This window comes from Girardinichthys multiradiatus, chromosome 3 (genome assembly GCF_021462225.1).
Source record: "Girardinichthys multiradiatus isolate DD_20200921_A chromosome 3, DD_fGirMul_XY1, whole genome shotgun sequence".
NCBI lineage: Eukaryota > Metazoa > Chordata > Actinopteri > Cyprinodontiformes > Goodeidae > Girardinichthys > Girardinichthys multiradiatus.
In genome coordinates this window covers 14,496,829-14,519,812 of record NC_061796.1, presented here as the reverse complement: position 1 = coordinate 14,519,812, position 22,984 = coordinate 14,496,829, and the positions used below count along the sequence as shown (strand labels likewise).

At 42.7% G+C, this 22,984-nt stretch overlaps 1 long non-coding RNA gene across 1 annotated transcript in view; it reads right to left on the bottom strand.

Annotated features, from left to right (window-relative positions):
- Window positions 1-22,737, bottom strand: part of LOC124866122 — a 52,784-nt gene extending 30,047 nt beyond the window's left edge. Inside the window, exon 1 of the long non-coding RNA XR_007037730.1 lies at window positions 22,378-22,737. This is a non-coding gene — a long non-coding RNA (uncharacterized LOC124866122). The remainder of the gene's footprint in view (window positions 1-22,377) is intronic.
- Between the last annotated feature and the right edge of the window lie 247 nt (window positions 22,738-22,984).

Here is a 22,984-nt window from a genome sequence, read left to right as displayed (position 1 = left end):
ACCCTTTAGACCTTATTAATTCCTGTTTATCAGAGCGGTCCATGTATGAGGTAGTGTCTGGGCAGAGAAAATTAGTTTAGGATGAAACAATCTAAATATTTATTTCATGGTGTTTGCTTTTGTTTGTTGTGGTAAAACAGCTACCTGGTGAAGCTAATGCGAACAGAACTCAAAGCCTTAAGGCTAGCCCATCTGTTCTGTGTTGCGACACACCTTATTGTAATGAGTTGTAATATTTATATTAATGGTATTTTGAGCACACTTGAAACCACTAAGATTGCTAAATAAGCTACTTTCCTTTGTTAGCTAAAACCACTAAAAGATTTACACCCAGCTCTTCGCCATCTAGTGAGAATCTATAGACATAGACCATTTATCGGTTCCCCTTTTAATTGTATATAGTTTCATTACTTAATTCCTTCATTTTTCTTGGTAGTTTTAGTTGAATTGTTCTAGGCTAGTAAAGATTTAGTCAATTAAATAATTTAACTGGGAGTTGAATTGTTTTTGTTATATTTTGGAAAGATGTAAATTTATTCCATATGTGTGCAGAGTTTGCTGTTTTAAGAATCCCAGTGCCTGACTCACTCTTTCATCTGTACTAATACCACCACTATATTGGGCGGGTATTCACAGGACAATACTTGACAGACCGAAATTTACTTAAAAAATCTTAAGTAACTTAAACACATTATTGCACAACATTGGATTAGACTTCTGTGTAATGATGTTGGACTGTATTAAAGGATTGCTGAAATTACGCCACTGAGTCTTGCATTTGAGTCATCTCTTCTAAGGCCTTACAATACTCCCTGTTGGGAGCCTGACAAGCTGATGTTAGCCATGCTTGGCTAAACATGCATGGTTGTCTGTTTCAGACGTAAGCCTGCAATAAACTGCTTAGTAGGCCTAAACACAGACCAGCTTCTTGGATTGTTTCAAACATAAAACTGTAAGCTGAAAAGGAGCAAACAGTGTAATTCCTATGGCTTCCAAGACATTGTCTGTTTTAAAGGCACTAGGACCTTAAGGAAACGTTTAGTCTTTCAGGCATCATACACAGTTGCTCACAGCTCTGCCTACAAAATCCTATTATAAATTGAATTCAAGAAAAAAATAAAATATAATAAAAGAGCTAAAATTAAATATAAAATTGCTCAAGAGGCATAAGGTTATTTGTGCCAAGAAACTACTTTAAAAAAGCTATTTATTGCTTGTTTTCAAATTTCTTATTAAAATCATTTTGAAAATTAACCCATCAATACTAATATTATTGTTGTATTAGTTTTTCACTATTGTATTTCACTTTCTATTTTATCTATTGTCACATAATACCTCAGCATCTCACACAGAATGCCCTGTTTTTCGTTAAATATGTGTTTTTAATAGTTTAAAACAGGTCTGCCTCAGAAATAAACCTTGTCTCAAAAGCATTCTGTGGAAAAAATGTTAAACCCCAAAAATAGTAAGAAAATTAGGAAACAGAATCCCATCCAAGATTACGACAAACATTACTTCTCCTTTTGTTAGCCTTTTATGTATTAAAAATGTAATTAGAATGAATGGTATATTTTGAAAACCATAGGGAAACCTAATACATTGATAACAAGACAGTTATCTATATTTATACCAGCGACACTGGGACCAAAGTCACTTTTTTGCTGACTACACTTCTAAAGAACAGAGTTTAGTGCAGTTCAGATGCAGACAGATCTTCTCCCTGATTCAGGCAACACATTTTTACATCAGGAAACAAGTGTTGCTCTAAAAAAGTAAATAAACCCCTCCCATGCAGCATGGACTGATTTGCCTAGTGAGTGCTATGCCAATAAAGTGTGTATCAAGGTACTATGGTTGGTTTTGGTCCCTCCTCTAGCCACTATGGAAATGCAGATCTATTACATGTGTTATGTGGAAACAAGTCCAGGTTGCAAAATTGGTATACTACACATTAGTACAGCTTGCGAATAATAAAATATAAGTAAATGTGCTGTGGCGCACCTCACTCTTTGAGAATCACTGAGATATTGTTGAGAGTCCCTTATTTTCCTGTGCTGAGTTTGTCCAGTTATTTTCCTCTTTGTTTCCTTGCAGTATTTTTTAGTTATTGTCCTACTGTGGCTTAACTTCCTGCTCCCTTCACAGCTATACAACCAAAGCATCATTAGAATCACCAGTCATTGTTATATCCACCTGTTACCATCTTCCCGTCTCAATAGTTGATCCTCGTTGGCTCACTTTGTGCCTCCTGCTGGTTTTTAAGTCCTCTTATTTATTAAATATCCACTTCACATGATATGCCCTGGCTCCTGCCTGCGATTGGGTCCTAATTCACAGCAGCTTGCGACAGCGCTTCTGACTTTAATCAGTGTCCCTGGTTTAGATGTGTCAAATAAATTACTTTTTTCTTTCTACTCTGTCGTGTCCAACAGAGTAGCACTCAGAATTGTTGTCTGAGTGCCAAGAAGAAGTCCAACAGATGACTTTCACAAGAGGAGCATTATGGCTAAAGGTTTAATGCTCTGCTTGATATTTATTAAAAAGAAAATTATGAGAAACTGCTTTAGTATTATTTCAATTGTAACAGATATAGAGACAGAAACAAAAGGAAAAAAATAAGCACGGAAGAGAGAGAGGTGGGGCAAAAAGGAAAAATGGAGGGAACGAGAAAAGAATGGAGGAGAGAAAGAAGGATGAAGAAATTACAAAATAACACCCTGCTTGCTTCTACACCTGCAGAAACATGTATAATAACAGCATTGTTACCAAAACGTGCACGGTACTAATGAATGCAAGATGTATTTAGTAGTAACTGTAGCTCAATGTGAAACATTTGTGTATCTGAATCTAAACACCTGTGGCTTTGAGTGTGAGTGCGCTTTTGTATACAAGGTTTCTCCATAAAAATATGCAATAGCAAGTGTGAGGAGCCACAGACCTGCCTCCCTGGACCTGAGACAGATACGAAGGAGATCTGAGTCATAAATATCAAAACGCCCCCCAGAGCACAGAAACCCCAGGGGAACCATCTCTGGGACAACCCCGCCAGAGAAGAGCGGGGGAGAGTCCCAGGGGAACCACCCAGCAGCCACAGTGCAGAAGCCCCAGGGAGCTGTAGCAGCGACCCCACAGGCCCCGCCAGCAGCCGTCTACACCAGAGCAGATCCACCCATGGACCCAGAGACCCGAAACCACCGGACACATCACTCCCCAAGCATAGGCCCAACAGAGCCCCGAGGCCCAGGCCCTGGCAAGCAGCCACCAGGAGTGAGCCGGCACACACCAAAGAACCCAGCCCTGGACACCGAGAACCACAAGTACACCAGCGGGCAGAGATATCAACCACCAGCAGGGAATGTGGAATAAATAGTCCCCAGATTTGATAGGGGGCCTAAACTGATCCAGGAGAGGGAGCAGCCCGTGACCTAACCTGACATAAAAACAGGCACACACAGTCACAATCACACATCCCCACACTCTTGCAAACACATAAAAAACACTCACACCTATGCACACAACATACAGACATACAACAATGTCAGACAGTCAGTTCCAAAACAACAACATGCATACTTGGACTGATCTTACATTATATTATATTGTAAAGTCACTTGTCTATATATGTACATTTAAAAAAGATCTTCTTTATTATTGAGAGCAAAGTGTACCAGAGTCAAATTCCTTGTTCATCTGTACAAACTTGGTAATTAAGCTGATTCTGATTATGATCTGATTCTTTACATTCTGAACCCTGTAAATAAACCTTTTTAACCCAAACTGTGTTGTGGTGACAAGTTTATGTTTGGTCTGGATTATTAGTTGCTACTTTTGGTATATGTGGTAACTTTGTAAATAATCCATTTGGTTTGACTGTTGTGCTCCTTTTGCTACTACATTTAATCTGTCAATTTTCAACAGCTTTAAAGGTACGCTGCCACATTTTTCTTTGTAGGTTATCTTGATTGCAAATTACGACACTTTCACATACATCCTCCACTCATGCACACCATACACCCCTGATTTCACTGACTTTCACACTTCATATTAGATACGTTTGATTTAAACATTAGTTTGTGTGTCTTCCTTTTTGTTGTGGCATTTGAGCCAGGTCATGAGAATTGGATTCAAAGCTTACCTTACCTTACCTAAAGCTGCCCCACAGAATGCTCCACTCTAAATGTTTAGAGCACAATGTTTGGGCCCAGTATCTTTTTACAAGCTAACTTCAACAATGTTTGAGATTGTTGGGCATCTCATGATTTAGGACATTGTTTTAATTATATAAGGAGATAAAACAAAGTAGATGATCATATTGTCCTAGCACTGTTGATAAAACATTGCCAGACCACGGCTTCACAAACACACGCACCAAACCCCCAGTCCCATGCCCACTGGCAGTGTGAAAGCATTATTGGTAAAGCTTTAAGTAAGTGTCAAAGATATCTAATCACCCAGAGTGAAAGTCATATATTTTGTTTCATTTAACCTGTAGGCCAGACAACACCTTTTGGTTCTCACCATCAGGAAGAGTTTCCCACCACTGACTTCTCCTAAACACCCGGGTACACACACACAAACACAAACACACACACACACTCTTGTTTTGCTATATGTAGTGAGGACCATGTGTTGACTCCCATTGACTTCCGTTGATTTTCAGTCATTTTCAACCCTTTCTATGCCCTAACCCTGACAATAACCCTAAACCTAACTATTACCAGTGCATGCCTAACCCTAACCTTAACCTAAACTCAATTCACACCTTAGTCCTAAACCTAACCGTTAGCAAAATAGGTCATGAGGACCAGCAAAATGTCCTCACTTTGGTACAAACGGTCCTCAATTTGATGGTGAAATCGGGAAAATGGTTCTCACTGTGATGCCAAGACAGGAACACACACACACACACACACACACACACACACACACACAAACTTTCAGATAGGCAAACCAGCCAAATGGCTATTCCTGTTGCAGTTTGTTATGCTTTGTTCTCAAACAAGCACTGGTATCTCCACTAAATTCCAATGTGACAGATGTTTCTCTTTCATGTTATCAGATGGTCTACCTACAGGGCTCAGTCATTCAACACTGAAGTAAAACCAGAAAACTTTGAGAGCTTACTGTACAGTAGGCTGTTATTTTTGGCTCTTATGCATCAGGTAGCTCCAGTCAACACAAATCAGAAGGATGGATCTCTTTTTTAAATAAACATACATGTGAGCAGTTTCTTTTTAATAGATACGTTTTTCATTTCGTGTTAAACTAAAGCACTTGGAACAGTTTTCACGCGAAATGTATTTGATTAAAAGGTTAAATAAATAAAAATCAGTTTTAAACAGATGTTTTGTGGTGAAAAAAGTCAGTTTTGAACTGGTGTAAAGGTGGGAATCCTGTCTACAGCACTACAGGGTATGCCATCCCACATTCCACCCACCCTCTCAGCTCACACCCAAGACAAAAAATGGAAGCAAAAGGCTTTAGTGAGTAAAAATCCTCCAATTCAGCAGCTGTTTTTTTCACTATACCGTCTAGACAGACTCTCTCTTATTTTCTCACTGCCTTCCCACACTCTAAAATCTGAAAAAAAAAAAACACTGTGAGAAAGTTTTGGGTTATCTAAATCCTCTAAATGATTTATAATGTCTTTTGCATCCATAAAGGAAATCTATTTAAACAATTTCAGCCAAAGTTTGCAAATACAGAACTGGGGTACATGGAATTGGCTGTGTTCGTAATCTACCTCCAGGTATTGCTCAAATAAATGGCCCCTTGATGTTTTCCAGTAATTTTAGGGGTCTTTGGTCAGCAACCAGAACCACTGACACCAGTGAAACTACTACTGTTGTAACTACAGTAAAAACAAATGTTTCTATTGGTGTTATTTACATGAGTGATCATATATAAAGAAGGTAAAACTAACCTATTATGTATTGTACTAAAATTTGTTATTCGTATATTTTGTTGAACATGTTTAGACTGAAATTCATCTCCATTCAATAAGAAGCATCTGCTCATTGTCAAGAATATTTCTGTTTAGTTTCTGCTGTTTATTATCTTTTCTAACCTTGGACCCACGCTGGATGGAAAGCTGTAGCAACAACAGCCAAACATATGGTGCAGATGATATTCATGGTTAGGAAATAAAGGAAAGGTCAGAAAGAAAACAAAGAAGTCACTTGGATCTTTCAATGCATTCAGTATGGAATATCCCTCATGCACCATAAAGAAAAAAAAAAAGGCATTCCTATGGTTGAATGGTATATAAGATTATAGTAAAGGGTGTATACCTCTCTATAACTGAATGACCATTTCTGTGCGTTGGTGTTATAAATCTAGTGAAGTCCTCTCTTTAGTTCTCCCTGCTCTGCCAGGACCTTTTGTAGTGTGTTTCTTTAAAGTTACTGGTCGCTTCATTTATATCTTGCATTTGGATATTTCTTACCCCAAAATCCCTTGACACTGCAATTTTATGGGGGAAATTTACTGCCAAAAATCAAGAGCACTATTTTCAATTTGAGAGCAGGATTTCATTCTGCTTGTACTAAAACTTACTAATGCTTGCATTCAAAACTAGTAATGCCTGCACTCAAAACTTCTGCTTTCTTTCAAATATACTCTGTACTCTCTCAAATCTTTGTTTCAGTGCTCTGATCTAATGCTTCTTGCTTGCTTCATCCTCCATGCACGCAAACTTGCTCTCTGCTCGGATCAAAACTGCGCTCTCAAGTTCTTCCCTGCTCGCAAATTCTTTTTGCTCTCTCTCAGATTAAACTCGTATCATATCCTAGAAACCCTATCAGCCAATAGAATAACAGTGTGCAACTGCTAGGTCACAGGCTTAGTTGGGATGCGCTTGTTTCCTTCTACTGACTGTGCCTGTGTTGCTACTATTCATGACTGAGAAAATATTGCATTTGACTCAGCAATTGCTCCAGAATTTGACGCCTCAGCAGAGCCTGTAACAATGGTAGAAAGTACAACATTATAGTTATTTTATTGTGAAGCACTTAAATTATGGAAAATGAAGAATAAGCATCTATTTATAAAAATGCACACTCACCGCCCACTTTATTAGATACACCTCGCTAGTACCGGGTTGGACCCACGTTTGCCCTCAGAACTGCCTTAATCCTTCGTGGCATAGATTCAACAAGGTACTGGAAACATTCCCCAAAACTAGGAGCCACAAAATATTTCAGATGTGTCCCTACTTCAGTACAGTTAATTCAAATGACTGAGAATTCTCCTCAGCATGCCATCATATCCAGCAGAGGCCTTATACTGAAACATTCGATAGATTAAGATGTGTTGACACATCTAAAACATTCAGGACAGAGTCCACTCAAGACTGGAATTGGACAAAACTGGTCTTGATTGTATGGGCTGCACGGTGATGCAATTGGTAGCATTGTTGCCTTGCAGCAAGAAGGTCCTGGGGTCAACTCCCAGCCAGGGGTCTTTCTGCATGTTCTCCCCATGCATGCGTGGGTTTTCTCCGGGTACTCCGGCTTCCTCCCACAGTCCAAAAACATGCCTGTTTGTTGGTGTCTCTAAATTGCCCTCAGGTGGGTGCAAGGCTGTTTGTGTGTTGCCCTGTGATGGACTGGCGACCTGTCCAGTGTCTACCCTGCCTTCCGCCCATAGACTGCTGGAGATAGGCACCAGCTTCCCCGTGACCCACTATGGAAGAAGCGGTAGAAAATTACTTACTAACTGGTCTTGACTGTCAAAAAAATGTAGCCGACAAAATTTAAACAATGTGTGAATGAAATTTAGTGAGGCTACATACTGCAAAGACTTCCAGCAATTCTTTCAACATCTGAAGGAACTTGTCTCAATGTTGTCCAGGCAGCTATGGCATAAGAAGTAAAAAAATTGTCTGCCAGTTTGGATGTCGGTGGCTTTTTTCACCTTCCCCGTAAGTTCAAGTGTCATTGAGAAAGTCACTGAACTCCACTTTGATCTTCATTGTTCGAGCTCTTCTTTTCAACAGACTCAATCTTGTTGGCTTCATTTGAAGGTTTGGTCAAACATAACTTTGAGTTACTGTCTTATACTAAGGTAAACGTTTTGTCCAGCAGCTTATTTGATGTCCATTCTTATTGTTGGGCTTTAATAATGCTTTAATAATGCTTATGTTGTTAATTTTATATATATTACATAATTTTCATAATTCTCCCTTCATTTTAAGATCACCTTATGGCTGTGTTGTTTTTACCCTTAAAACGGAGGGGGTTCAAGCATCATTACATGTGATAGATTTATTTTAATTTCTGACTTGCTAGCAGCACTGAGTCAGTCCAGGAAGCCTTGTAAATCACAACCTTCCTGCATATTTAGGTGAACCTGTTAAAGTCCTCAGTTTGGTTTAATGACACCTCCGGAACATTGCCAAAATTAGAAATATCCTATCCAGGAGTGACACTGAAAAACTAGTCCATGCATTTGTTACTTCAAGGCTGGACTATTGTAATTCTTTACTATCAGGATGTCCACAAAATGCAGTTAAAAGCCTTCAGCTGATTCAAAATGCTGCAGCAAGAGTTCTGATGAAAATTAAAAAGAGAGATCATATTTCTCCTATTTTAGCTTCCCTTCATTGGATTCCTGTTAAATCCAGAATAGAATAAAAAATGCTCCTCCTCACATATAAAGCCCTTATTGATCTAGCTCCATCATACATCAGAGATCTGATTGTTCCATATGTTCCTAACAGAGCACTTCGTTCTCAGACTGCAGGTTTACTGGTGGTTCCTAGAGTCTCTAGAAGTAGAATGGGAGGCAGATCCTTTAGTTATCAGCTCCTCTCCTGTGGAACCAGCTCCCAGTTTTAGTCTGTGAGGCAGACACCCTGTCTACTTTTAAGGCTAGGCTTAAAACCTTCCTTTTTGATAAAGCTTATAGTTAGAGTGGCTTAGGCTATCTTCCTTATTTTTTACCTCCGCCTTTCTCCCTCCCTGTTGGATGGAGTAAGGGGGAGTCAGGTTTAGCCTAAACCGGCTCAGTTATGGTTGAGGTGCAAACACACCCTCCGTTTCTGCTACCTGTATGACTCCTTCTCTTTTCCAATGGTTATAATTAGTCTGACAGAGAGAGGTATCCCAATCATTGTGGTTTTTAGTACAACAATGACCATCAGTGGGACCCTTTGTGGGGTGCCTTGAGACGACATTGTTGTAAATAAGCGCCATTTAACTAAATAATCTGAACTGAAACTATCTGTGTAGTTATGATGCTATAGGCTTAGGCTGCTGGAGGACTTAACGACCACTTTCACCCTCTTCGCTACATTCTCACACTACTCTCCAATTTTGCATTATTTGCTGTTATTTCAGCTTTTAACCTTGTTCTCTCTTTTCTCTTCCTAGAAGCTACACCTGGCCTGACTCTGTGTCTACCTGTGACACCTTTCTGGAGAGGGGAATCGTCCGAGCTTCTGCTGGCAACAACTTAATGCTAACCCTCTACCGATGATCCACATGGCCCTGTCTTTTATTGTTTAACCCTTTCTCTCTCCTAGACATGGAAATTGACTGAGCTTTTACTGTAACTAATTATATGTGCTCTCTTTCAGACTCTAACCTTGAAAACTGGCTCAGAGTTTATCTGTTCTTTCTTTCTAAGTGAAATGGCTAAAGGAGCTACATCCATTAACATTTACTTTTCCTTCCCATAGAAAGTACTCCTGGATCAGTGCTTCTTTGTTCTCTTTGTGTCTCTGTTCTGTTCTCTCTAAACCCCAGTCGGTCGTGGCAGATGGCCGCTCACACTGAGCCTGGTTCTGCTGGAGGTTTCTTCCTGTTAAAAGAGAGTTTTTCTTCTCCACTGTCGCTACATGCATGCTCAGTATGAGGGATTGCTGCAAAGTCAACGCCAGTGACTGTCCACTGTCTCTACATGCTCATCCGGGAGGAGGGAATGCTGCAAGTCACTGACTGGATGCAATCTGCTGGGTTTCCTTAGACAGAAAAACTTTTTATCTAATTTGAATAAATAACTGAATCTGACTGCACTGTTCAATGGTTAGGATTAATTGGAATGTATGAACTTGACTGTTGTGAAGTGCCTTGAGACAACATGTGTTGTGAATTGGCGCTATATAAATAAAACTGAATTGAATTGAATCAGAGATGACATAGGGAGTAACTAAACAGTGTTTGCCATGTTTCAACATGACAAGGCAGTGGTTGTAACCTTACTTATATTACATTGCTCTGCACAACATTAAGGCTAATCCGACTAAGCAGCTACTACTATAAATTTGAATTATTCATTACAAAACCAGAAAAGTCCTCTAACCTGTGTGCAATTATTGTAAAAGTATTTTCTATTTGTAATCTGACAGCACACACAAGGCAACATAATTGTCTTGTTCTTATCCCCTTGAAGACATTGTTAGCAACATGATCTCTTTTTTCCGGAAATTAAAAATGTTATTTGTGATTTTATACAAAAATATGTTCAGAGTACATGCCTAAATGAAAGCTGTAGTTACTGTGGACACATGTTTCTGATTATTCATTTAATTGATGTACAAGAAAATACACTCACAGACTGTAACAGCAAGAAAGGGAGGAATTCTACGGCACATCATTTAACAACAATTAGTTCAGTGGCTGCATATGATTCCCGTTATTGTAATGATTTGACATGTACAGTAATGGCTGCATTTGTTAGTACCTCCAGACTCCCTAAAAGAGATTCATATTTAATTGCAGTAGCTGTTATGATTTGGGGTTGTTTGGGCTTCTGGTTCTGCTTTTGGTTTCATGTTTTTCTAGTTAGATTTCTATTTGTTTGTATCCTTGAAGTTCTGTTTTGCTCCTGTGTTCTGTCGGTTAATTCACTTTATTCGGTTCACATGCACCAAGCTAATCTGTATCCTTGCTCCACCTGGTTCACGCTCCATAAATACACACCTGTTCAGTTACTCATCGCAGAAACATTTTCAAATCATGCTCAAGTCTTGCTTTCAGATCATGCTCTTGTCCTGTTACTCACGGCAAGCCTGTCTTGCCAGACTGCCTATGTCTGTTTTTGCTTGTCTTGACTGTCCATTTATTGTTTTGGTTCCTGCCTCCTCCTTAGAATGAATTTTTTGTTATTAAATCTTTTTTCACCTACCGTCATATGGGGTAAGAACGCTGTCAAAAACAATGTGCGTGTAAAGATGGAAATGTGTGCATATTAGTCAATAGTTGTGCATAAGTAAAATCCAAAAGAGGTATTGTATATTTTCTCTATAAGAATACAAAATAAAATGTTACAGCTTCAAGAAATTACAAACACAAAGTTCAAGTTTACAGTCGTGGTTTATTCTTTATGAATACAATGTGCTATAACAGTTTGTGAATACGATTTATTTTCTTTGAGAATACGAATTTACATCAGCGACTTGGCGTCACGTGATCTCAGACTGGTTAGTGGAGCACAGAGTAAGTCGATTCGTGTTGCGCATGCGCTGTCACACTCCTCACCGCCATTAAACGTAGTGCCAGAATGGGAGATAATTCAGTCTAAAAGGAATATTAGGAACAGAGGGGAGATAGGGAGGACATCAAGAGCATTATAAATAAAGCATTGTTCTTATTTTTATGAAATACAAAACTAAAACATAGAATATAGTGGGTGGAGTTACACAATGATGTACAGTAGGTGGCAGTATGCACCTCTGAATTTGTTGCGAACCACCAGCAGAAGAAGAGAAGAAGCAGCACCACTAGCACTAAGATGACGGACCAAGAGCATATATTAACGACATTAAGACATATATAAACTTTTTAACATCACCTGGCTTTGTACCGTAGTTTCTTTCAAAAAATGGAACCAAAAGGCTTTAGTGAGTAAAAATCCTCCAATTCAGCAGCTGTTTTTTTCACTATACCATCAAGAAAGACTCTCTTATTTTCTCACTGCCTTCCCACACTCTAAAATCTGAAAAAAAAAACACTGTGAGAAAGTTTTGGGTTATCTAAATCCTCTAAACGATTTATAACGTCTTTTGCATCCATAAAGGAAATCTATTTAAATAATTTCAGCCAAAGTTTGCAAATACAGAACTGGGGTACATGGAATTGGCTGTGTTCGTAATCTACCTCCAGGTATTGCTCAAATAAATGGCCCCTTGATGTTTTCCAGTAATTTTAGGGGTCTTTGGTCAGCAACCAGAACCACTGACACCGGTGAAACAACTACTGTTGTAACTACAGTAAAAACAAATGTTTCTATTGGTGTTATTTACATGAGTGAACATATATAAAGAAGGTAAAACTAACCTATTATGTATTGTACTAAAATTTGTTATTCGTATATTTTGTTGAACATGTTTAGACTGAAATTCATCTCCATTCAATAAGAAGCATCTGCTCATTGTCAAGAATATTTCTGTTTAGTTTCTGCTGTTTATTATCTTTTCTAACCTTTGACCCACGCTGGATGGAAAGCTGTAGCAACAACAGCCAAACATATGGTGCAGATGATATTCATGGTTAGGAAATAAAGGAAAGGTCAGAAAGAAAACAAAGAAGTCACCTGGATCTTTCAATGCATTCAGTATGGAATGCAGAAGAAGAAGAAGCAGCAGCACTAGGGCTAAGATGACGGACCAAGAGCATATTAACAACATTAAGACATATATAAACTTTTTAACATCACCTGGCTTTGTATCATAGTTTCTTGGCTTGTCATCTTAGCGCTAGTGCTGCTGCTTCTTCTCTTCTTCGGCTGGAGGTTCGCAACAAATTCAGAGGTGCATACTGCCACCTACTGTACATCATTGTATAATTCCACCCACTATATTCTATGTTTTAGTTTTGTATTTCATAAAAATAAGAACAATGCTTTATTTATAATACTCTTGATTTCCTCCTTATCTCCCCTCTGTTCCTAATATTCCTTTTAGACTGAATTATCTCCCATTCTGGCACTACGTTTACTGGCGGTGAGGAGTGTGACAGCGCATGCGCAACGCAAATCGACGAACTCTGTGCTCCACTAACCAGTCTGAGATCACGTGACGCCAAGTCGCTGATGTAAATTCGTATTCTCAAAGAAAATCAATCGTATTCACAAACTGTTATAGCATATTGTATTCATAAGGAATAAACCACAACTGTAAACTTGAACGTTGTGTTTGTAATTTCTTGAAGCTGTAATATTTTATTTTGTATTCTTATAGAGAAAATATACAATACCTCTTTTGGATTTTACTTATGCACAACTATTGACTAATATGCACACATTTCCGTCTTTACATACACATTGTTTTTGACAGCGTTCTTACCCCATACAGTCATGCTATCTGCTAATCTGCATTTTGGGTTGGTCTGTTGCTCAAGTCCTGACAGAATGTTTCCGCCACTGCATGGACCTCGCGGACAGTAGACAGGAGAGCGCCAGGGATTGATGGGTTCAGCAGCAGATGGAGGAGGCAATGAGGAATCTGCCGACCGACCTGGAGGTTCTGTCCTCTCCTTTGCTGCTGGAGCAGATGGAGCGTGAGGCGGTTCAGCGTCATTCTCCACCCACTCCCCTGGTTGCGCACTCTGGTCCGGCAGTGAAGCCCTGGCCCTCCTCCCGCCGTAAGAAACGTCGGCGCAGAGCACCTTTCTGTGGTTTGGCTGGCGAGGAGGTGGTTCCCTGCCAGCCGACATGAGGGCTGCGGCAGGTAAGCCCGCATCTTCGTGTGCCACAACACTGTCTCCCAGGCTCGCTGCAGCTCCGCCCATGCCGTCTTCGCTCGCTCCAGCCCAGTGTTCTGAGGCAACACATGAGCTGGAGCAGCGTTTAAGTTTCTTTGCACACCAAATCAAGAGCTTCAGGATGACTAGCCTCATGTATTCCTCTCCTGAGCTGATGGAGAGGATCAGACAGATGGAGAGGGATTATGAAAGGCAGTAAGGCAGTTTTATTGGTGTCCTCCTTCACCCACATCAAGCCACATGAGCGGTGCTGCAGCTCAGTCTACGTCATGTCTCGAGAACAGTGCTACTGCTACTGCAGGGAAGCCCATGCCAGGACTCCAGGAAGCTGCTGCTGCAGAGCAGCCCACGTCAGGTCTCCAGAGCGCTGCTGCAGAGCAGCCCACGTCAGATCTCCAGAACGCTGCTGAAGAGCAGACCACGCTAGGTCCACAGCCTGACACACCGTCTGCCTCAACCTCCTCCACACGCCACAGAAGACGTCGTAAGAGGGGCGCCCCGGCTGAAGTCATTGGGGGTCCCAGCGACGCCTCAGCCTCTGCCCACGCCACTGAGGGTCTCGGTGATGCCTCAGTTTCTGCTCATGCCACTGAGAGTTTTGTCCTTTTTCTGGCTTCTGAACCCAGAGACGAGGGGTTCGAGGAGGAAGTGCCGTCGAAGCCTGTTCTTGAGGGGTTCAAGGAACAGTTTGTCCTCATTCTGGCCTCTAAACCCAGAGACGAGGGGTTTGAGGAGGAAGCGCCGTCGAACCCTGTTCCCGAGGGGTTCAAGGAACAGTTTGTCCTCATTCTGGCCTCTGAACCCAGAGATGAGGGGTTTGAGGAGGAAGCGCCGTCGAACCCTGTTCCCGAGGGGTTCAAGGAACAGTTTGTCCTCGTTCTGGCCTCTGAACCCAAAGACGAGGGGTTCGAGGAGGAAGCGCCTTCGAACCCTGTTCCCGAGGGGTTCAAGGAACAGTTTGTCCACGTTCTGGCTTCTGAACCCAGAGATGAGGGTTCACCAGGCGCCCCTTCTGCCTCGGAGGGTTCCGCCTGGCGCCCCTTCTACCTCTAAGGGTTCTGCCAGGCGCTCCTTCTACCTCTAAGGGTTCTGCCAGGCGCTCCTCCTGCCTCTGAGGTTCCGCCGGGCGCCGCTTCTGCCTCTAAGGTTCCGCCAGGTCTTCGCCATTGGCCGCCTAGGTCTTGTTGGAGTTGTCCTTCTAAACTCCTGCGTGTTCGTTTATTTGGTCAAAGCATCTTAATTCTGCATGAGAAAAACTAAACTTAAATGTCTAAGAAAACAAAACACGGACAAGAGGTTGAAGCTGATTCACCCGGCCGGGGAAGAGATGCTGCATCTGCGTAGTCAGGAACACATCTGTTTTTCTCTCCCCTGCACCGTTCCTTTATTGAACACACACATACTACAGGAAATATACATTTTACATTTGTTGTGCAGCCCTTCTCAGTTTCTCACACATTCTTTTGCTGAAGTATACATTTTGCATTTGTTGTGCAGCCCTTCTCAGTTTTCTCATACATTCTTTTGCTGAAGGTCAGTTTCCCACACGTCTTCAGGAATCTTCAGGGAGAGGAGTTACCATGCCTCTCCAATCCACTGTCGTCTTCTCACGATACACACAGAAAACACCTGCAAGCTTTAACCTTGAATAATAAGCACTCATTGTGTGACCACAATAGGAGCTACTGTTTAAGGATTTTTCTAACTCTCAAAAGCATAACTAAAAACTCCTAATAATAATCAATCTATAAACAGCAAATCCCAAATATATCTTAGCTTCAGCTACTAATGATAACGAATTTATATTTCCACCATTCCCCCTTTTGAAGTCTGTTAAGACTTCACTAAAAGAATACAAAAAGTAAACGTCTATACCAGAAGCCTAAGCAGAGCGGACTTGAATCAAATTCTCAACACCCCTTCATGCTCCTCGTTGTCATCAGGGATAGCCAACAAAGGCATCATATGAGGGGGTGTGGTTGCCTTGCCTTCAATAGTTGCAGTAATAAGGCGCACAATCAAAGATCTAATACATGGTATACAACAACATCCACACGTCACCATAATAGCAACAAAAACAGCAATGGATATAAACAATGACATAATTAACCCTTTCCAATGTCCAAACATACCAGTCATCCAGTCTTCGAACGGATTGTCTATTCCTGAGTGCTCATGCATAGTGGCTGAAAGTGTTTTTAACCCCTGTAAAGCTTTTGAGACGGAACCATCAGGGGCGGTATTTTTGGGTATGAAAGTACAACACATATCACCAAACATTGCACATACGCCCCCTTTTTCAGCTAACACCATGTCCAGGGCCATCCTATTTTGTACTGCCATAAGGGAAGTAGGTCCTGTTTGATCAGCGAGTCCCTCAACTGCATCTCGAGTTAAGTTCGCGAGGCGTAGGATATTGTAATGAATATAATTGATGCGGCCAGGCCTCAGGCCATCCTGTGAATGCATCCACACATACCAACAGATATCTGAACCCATTCACTCTCTCAGTCATATCTGTATAGTCAATGATGATTTCTTTCCCTGCAATAGGATCCACTGGGAATTTCCCTGGCGCTGGCTTCAAGGTAGGTTTGACATTGAACTGTCTGCAAATTTCACATGAGTTTATCCAATGCACTGTCATTGGTTTAAAATAAGGATGCCACCAATGTTCGAGATTTTTCAGCATCTGTGTGGTTCCTATATGCCCCATGCCATGGGCTTCCTCCAGGGCTGCTGTAGTGAGCCCTGGTGGCAGGATTGGACGTCCATCTGGACTCCCCCAAAGTCCATTTTGGTCCTCACTGCCTCCTCTCGCCTTCCACATTGACTTTTCTTCTGGTGAGGCCCCCTTTTGTAGTTTCACTACTTCCTCCAGAGTGGGCTCTGGTGTCCACCCTACCTCTGAACACAACAATATATTTTTTGGTTGATACCCAGCACATTGCTTCGCTGCTTGATCTGCCACCTGATTCCCTAGTGCTACTCTGGTATCACTGCTGTCATGTCCTTTACACTTGATAACTGCCACCTCCTGTGGTAAGAGCAATGCTTCAGCCAACCTTCTCATTTCCTGTTCATGCTTGATGGGTTTCTGTCCTGCTGTCCTAAACCCTGTTCTCAACCATTGCTTCAGTTCAACATGCACTGCGCCTGTGGCATATGCTGAGTCTGTGTAAATGTTTATTTTTTGTCCTTCTCCTAATTCTAGGGCCACGATCACTGCCAAAACTTCTGCTTTCTGTGCTGATTGTGTGTCTGTCAGCCTTTCTGCTTTCACTGTTACAAAGTCTGTCCCTGTGTCCTCCACAACTGCATACGCTGCTTTCAGTCCTTCTGTGTCATGTCTGAAACAGCAACCATCTGTATACAGGTCTCTTGCCTCTGTTAAGGATGTGCTTTGTAAATCTGGTCTGATTTTTTCATTAATCTCCACTTTTTCTGCACAGACATGTGGTTCTCCTGATGTCATTCTGTCTGCCATGTTTATGCCTTCATGTGTGTATGTGATGTTGGGAGCTTCCAGCACCTTGCTCACTCTCTGTTGTCTCAGTGGTGATAGTGTGAATGTCTTTGAGTTCACAAAAGCCACTACTCCATGTGATGTGAGAATGTGGAGGGAGTGTCCCATAACTACATGGGCTGTTTTCTGGATTTTAGCCATCCCTGCTGCATGTCTGGTGCATTCATGATGTCTTTGTTCCATGTTGTCCAACATAACACTTATGTACATTAGCACTGTTCTTATTCCCCCTTTTTTCTGAAACAGCACGCCATTGGCTGTGTGTGCTGTTACAGAAACATCTAAATAGAACGGCAATGTGTAGTCGGGGTGTGCCAAGTGTGCAGCTTGGGATTGGCTGGTTTTCAAAGCTATAAAAGCTTCCTCAGCTTCTCGAGTCCATTCCAGTGGGGCAGTAAGATTTCTCATGCCCTGCTCTTTGACCAGGTCCCTAGGTGGAGCAGTGAGATCAGTGTATCCTGGAACAAAAGATCTACTGTATCCAGTGAGACCCAAGAAGGAAAGCATATCTTTCACAAAAACGGGTTTGGGATGGGAAAGAACAGCTGACTGATGAGTAGGGGACATCCCAGTGCCTGGTTGGGAGATAACTCTACCTAAAAAGTCAACCTGTTTTCTGCAAGTTTGCAGTTTGGCTTTGCTGACCTCATACCCGGCTTTAGCAAGGTGTGAGAGGACCACGGCCGTGGCCTCCAAGCATTCTGAAACAGTTGGCATTGCCAAAAGGATGTCATCCACATATTGAATCAATGACGTATGTGGTGGAAGGGGGAAATCCTGTAGAGAGTCTTTAAGAACTTGGTTAAAGATTCCTGGAGACAGAGCAAAACCCTGTGGCAAACGAGTGTATCGATACCTATGTGATCTATAGGTAAAAGCAAAAACGTCCCTGCATTCCTCAGCCAAAGGCAGGCAAAAGAAAGCATTGGCCAGGTCAATGCATGTGAACCATGCATGTTCCGGATTAAGGTTAGTGAGACATAAGGATTTGGAACTGGGACAGTGGGAGTGGACAGTGCTGCATTAATAGCTCTCAAATGTGCCATCCTCCATTTTCCTGTCCCTTTTTTCTCTACTGGCAAGATAGGTGTATTCCACGAGGAGTCAGCCGACTCCAACACACCTGCATTCCACAGCCCCTCTATTGTGCTCTCAATGCCCAGTTCAGCAGCGGGTTTATGAGGGTATTGAGATCTCCAGATTGGTTGATCAGAAGTAAGCTGAAAGGTAATAGGAGTACAGTGTATGAGACCTACATCCGTAGGACCTTCAGCCTTCAGCCCACAGTGTGGAGGGCATGCTCTGTACAACAGCAGCTGCCAGTGGGTGATCTGATTTTTCTCTGCCATGATGTCTGTCTAACTGTACATGTTCCAGGGTGCCTACATCTGTGGAATGATTAAGAATGCGATAAGAGTTCCCTGAAGGTGAATAGGAGAGGTTAGGAGTGGAAGAGAGATGCTAATCCTGTAGGGAGAGGGAGCGTTTTAACACACCCCCTAACTCACGTGCTTCATGTCCTGGATGGAGGGCTAATGAAACGTGGGAAATGCTATCAGACCACATTTTAAAACATCCTTCCTGTTCTTTTGATAACTGTACAGAGGCGACAACGCCCTCTGGAGCTACATAAATGTCAGTGGTGACAATGTCCCATGTCACCCTCCGGCTCATCGGCAAAGCTTTCCTGGTAGCATTCACAGTTATTTCTGTCATAAAACAGTGTGACATGTGGTGGGTCAGGGGGAGGAACATAGGGTGCCAGAGTGGAGATCCAGGATTTCCACCGAAGGAAGGAAGAGAGAACACCTCTGCATGCCGTGGTTTCTGGGTGTAGCAAGACCCAGTAAATGTCAGCCTTAGGATCGGGCAAGGGCTAGATTAAATACTGTCCATGTGAAAAAAATGTGTTGCTGCCACATGAGAGTCGGGTGCCATTAGGAAGATGCACCTGCAGTCCGTCTGAACCACACAGAATGGTTGCGCCCATTTTGATCAACATGTCTCTGCCCAGTAAATTTACTGGTGTGTCTGCGGACACTAAGTAGCTATGGTTCAAAATTTGCCCTCCTATTTCAGTTCTTAGGGGCTTGGTGTAAGGTAGGACCTGTTTAGCCCCAGAAAACCCCATGACAGTGGTAGTCCTTGTGGAGAGAGTGTTAGGAGGGGCTTGTTGGATGGTTGAGCATGTAACCCCACTGTCCACTAGAAAAGGAAGACTTTGTCCATACACCGTTACGGACAGTAAGGGGTCCTCAGTCCCTCTGTCCGGGGACCCTCAATGGTGGTCTGGCCAGTGACTGGGCTCATCCCAGGCTGGCAATTGGAGTGAAGGCTGCTGCTGTTGGCCTCCACGTGATGGACCACCTCGTCCCCTTTGTGGGCGTCTCGCAGACCCTCCCATAGGTCCATGCCATCCATAACCCACATGTGGACCGCGTTTGTAGGGACAATCCCTGCTCCAATGACCAGGCTCTTCGCAGTAATAGCACGCATCAGCATTTCCCCCCCTCCGTGGCGGTCCTCGCTGGAATCCCCTTCCCCTGGGCCCACCCCCTCCCCTGAAGCGACCAGCATGTGCCTGAAAAGGACCAGAGGCCATAGGCCCCTGTGCAAACGTGTCCTGGTTGGCAGGAAAGGGAGGAGCTTGTGGAGGTTGGGACACAGCACTTTCATACATTATTTTAGGGGTTTTACCTTCTTTCTTCTTTTCTCCAGCTTTTTGTTTTGCTTCAGCTAACTGCATTTTCAGTAGCTGAGTTTGTAATGTTTTAAGTTCTTCCTCATCTTTCTTATTTTCCTCTCTTATTTTAGATAAATGGTGAATTAAATGGCGGTCCCATATTCCAGTATCAGCCACTGCCAAATCAGGATTGTCCTCCATGTTGGTTTTAAACTGTGTGGGTAAACCTCTTAACACAGCATCTCTGAACCAATCCCTCTGTGAGCCCTCATTGGCTGGATTAGAACCGGTTTGTGTTTGCCACATGGATTTACACTGGTCCAAATATTCTCTTGGATTGGTATTTGGATTCCGGGTATAACTCCCTCAACGCGTGCCCTATGTCTTGGGCATGGAGAGAGAAATGAGCTGTGTCTGCGAAGAGAAGGGAGCGAGCATTCGGTTCAACCTCTCTACAGCTGTGTGGTTTCATGCAACGTGCTGCAATTGCGCGGTAGTCACCTAGAGCTAAAGTGGTTCCTGCAGTTAAAGAATCCAATGTTTGCAACCAAATAGATGCACCCTCTGTAATAGGGGGTAGTTTGTCGCACAGAGTGGTGAGATTTCCTAAGGAGAAAGGTTTGTATTTTCTTTGACCTCTGGTCCCCGGCTGTTCAAGAAGCGGTAAAATGTACGTATGTCCTGGCTCCCTAGACGCCACCTCACGCAAAAGATACCTGTTAGGTATGGGCCCACTATGTACGGATGAGGGCCCCACACCTTCCTCATTTTCTTCCGCTAGACTAGTGGGCTCATTGACTGGGGGGGCTGGATACGCAGGGGTGGAAGCATTGACGGTCCGTGGAGCGAAAATAGAAGTAGGCAAGGGTTGGGGGCCTGGGTACCACTGGCCGTTAAGGGCCATGACTACTGAGCCCTGTGTTGGCTGTGGGGTTTGTGGACTGTGTTGAGGAGCGGGTTGGGTGGGAGTTTGGTTAAGCTCGCAGTAATTGGTATGCGGCTGTGGGGGTAGAGATGAGTCAAGAGGACCTGCAGAGTCAACAATCTTTTGGAGACGTTCTCTCATCTGACGCACGTTCCAATTGTCAAGAGGCAACCCTCTGTATGTGTCAAGAGAGGGTTCTTCACCTGTGGAGGATTTAGAGGTACAATCGGATGAAGAGAAAGGATTTCCGGGAGATATATGACCGGACAGAGGTCCGGAAGACACAGTAGAGAAAGATGCTGGGGGGGTGGTTGCGGTGGGGGAGCTGAAGCTCCGCCTGCTGGAGAGTTTTGTTCAGGCAAACCAGTAATCTTCAGTCTGCCCCCAGAAATGTCCAATGTCCAATGTAAGTATTTGGCACCCTAAAAAGTTTTCAAATCTTACAAAAGTATTCACACTCAAACAAGTATTAGCACTCCGAAATGTACTGGCACTCTGAAAAGCACCAGCACTCCGAAAAGTATTCACACCTTTCTTCACTCCACTCTGTTCATTCGCTGGTCAACTGAGGCCGTCCAGAAAATATGGCACGCTGTGTCCCTGGTATCTGGACTATTTTGAGAGTGACATAAACACGTCTCAAGACACCTCAGTTTCCCCACTTACAATCCAAACAGCAATCAGCACCCTGTCATTGTTGACACCAGTTAGGTTTCCATACAGGAATGCTACATTCATTCACCTACAATGAGAGTCTGGCGAACCGCTGCACCTCTCTCCAGTCACACCGTATTTTTCACACACTCCTCCTAACAAGTCTGTCTCACAGATTATTCTTCCGAGGACAGCTCATTTATTTTATGTGTCTTTATGTCTGTGCACTTTTTTCTATTATTGGAGTGCACTAAATGCGCTCCAGTTTCTGACTAGTCTTGCTGAATTATCCTATTCAGCTCATAGTTTTCTCATGCTGGTCTTGTTACAAATGTCATTTATAAATCACAGTCATGCACTCACTGTTACTGGTCTTACAGATTCATACAAACTGTTCACAGTCACTTATAGCTTCACAGGACTTCAGACTATGTGTTTTATGAATTACCACATCTGTAATCTGGTTTTATTGAGACAGAACTCGAATAAAACACAGCATTCAAACCTTAGTGTTTTTGCCCGGTCTTAGCTTTCTGACTCCAGAATACAATGAACAACCTTCTTTCAAAACTCAAGAAAACTGTTTACACTTTGGAGGTCCCCACCCTCCGGGACATCAAACCGGCGAAATCATGAATTCTCGTCAGAAAACATGTGGAGTTGCCAAACTCAGGAAACAGAATTTGTAGAATCTTCAAACTACAGGCCTCAAACCTTATTTTCTCACTTTACTTTACTTGACCTCTTTTATATTATCTTAACACACTGGTCTACACATTTTAAATTTAGCAGAACATTTCACTTACTCAGACATCTGACACCAAGAATGTAGGCCTATCGACAATGCCAAAAGTGCAGAGTTCATTTTAAACAGGTTTCTGCTTACCTTGTAAGAAGTGAGGAGGTACCCCGGTGTCAGACGTCTTTTGGTGAAGTTCTGATTTAGCCGAAAGTCCTCGCTTTTCCCAAAGCACGTCGGGGGTCACCAAGTTGTTGGAGTTGTCCTTCTAAACTCCTGCGTGTTCGTTTATTTGGTCAAAGCATCTTAATTTTGCACGAGAAAAACTAAACTTAAATGTCTAAGAAAGAAAAACACGGACTAAGTAATAAAGTTGTTCACCCGGCCGGGGAGAGAGGTGCTGCATCTGCGTAGTCAGGAACACATCTGTTTTTCTCTCCCCTGCACCGTTCTTTTATTGAACACACACATACTACAGGAAATATACATTTTACATTTGTTGTGCAGCCCTTCTCAGTTTCACACACATTTTACATTTGTTGTGCAGCCCTTCTCAGTTTTCTCATACATTCTTTTGCTGAAGGTCAGTTTCTCACAAGTCTTCATAAGGCATTTATATTTCCAAAGTCTCTACGTCTCTGCCGGTCTCCAGGTCCTCGCCGTCATTGCCGGCTGATCAGGCCTCTGAGTAGGGGGTCCTGGACTCCTCACAAACTCTGTGCCCGCTTGGGACAACCTCCCGGTCGCCCGCCTG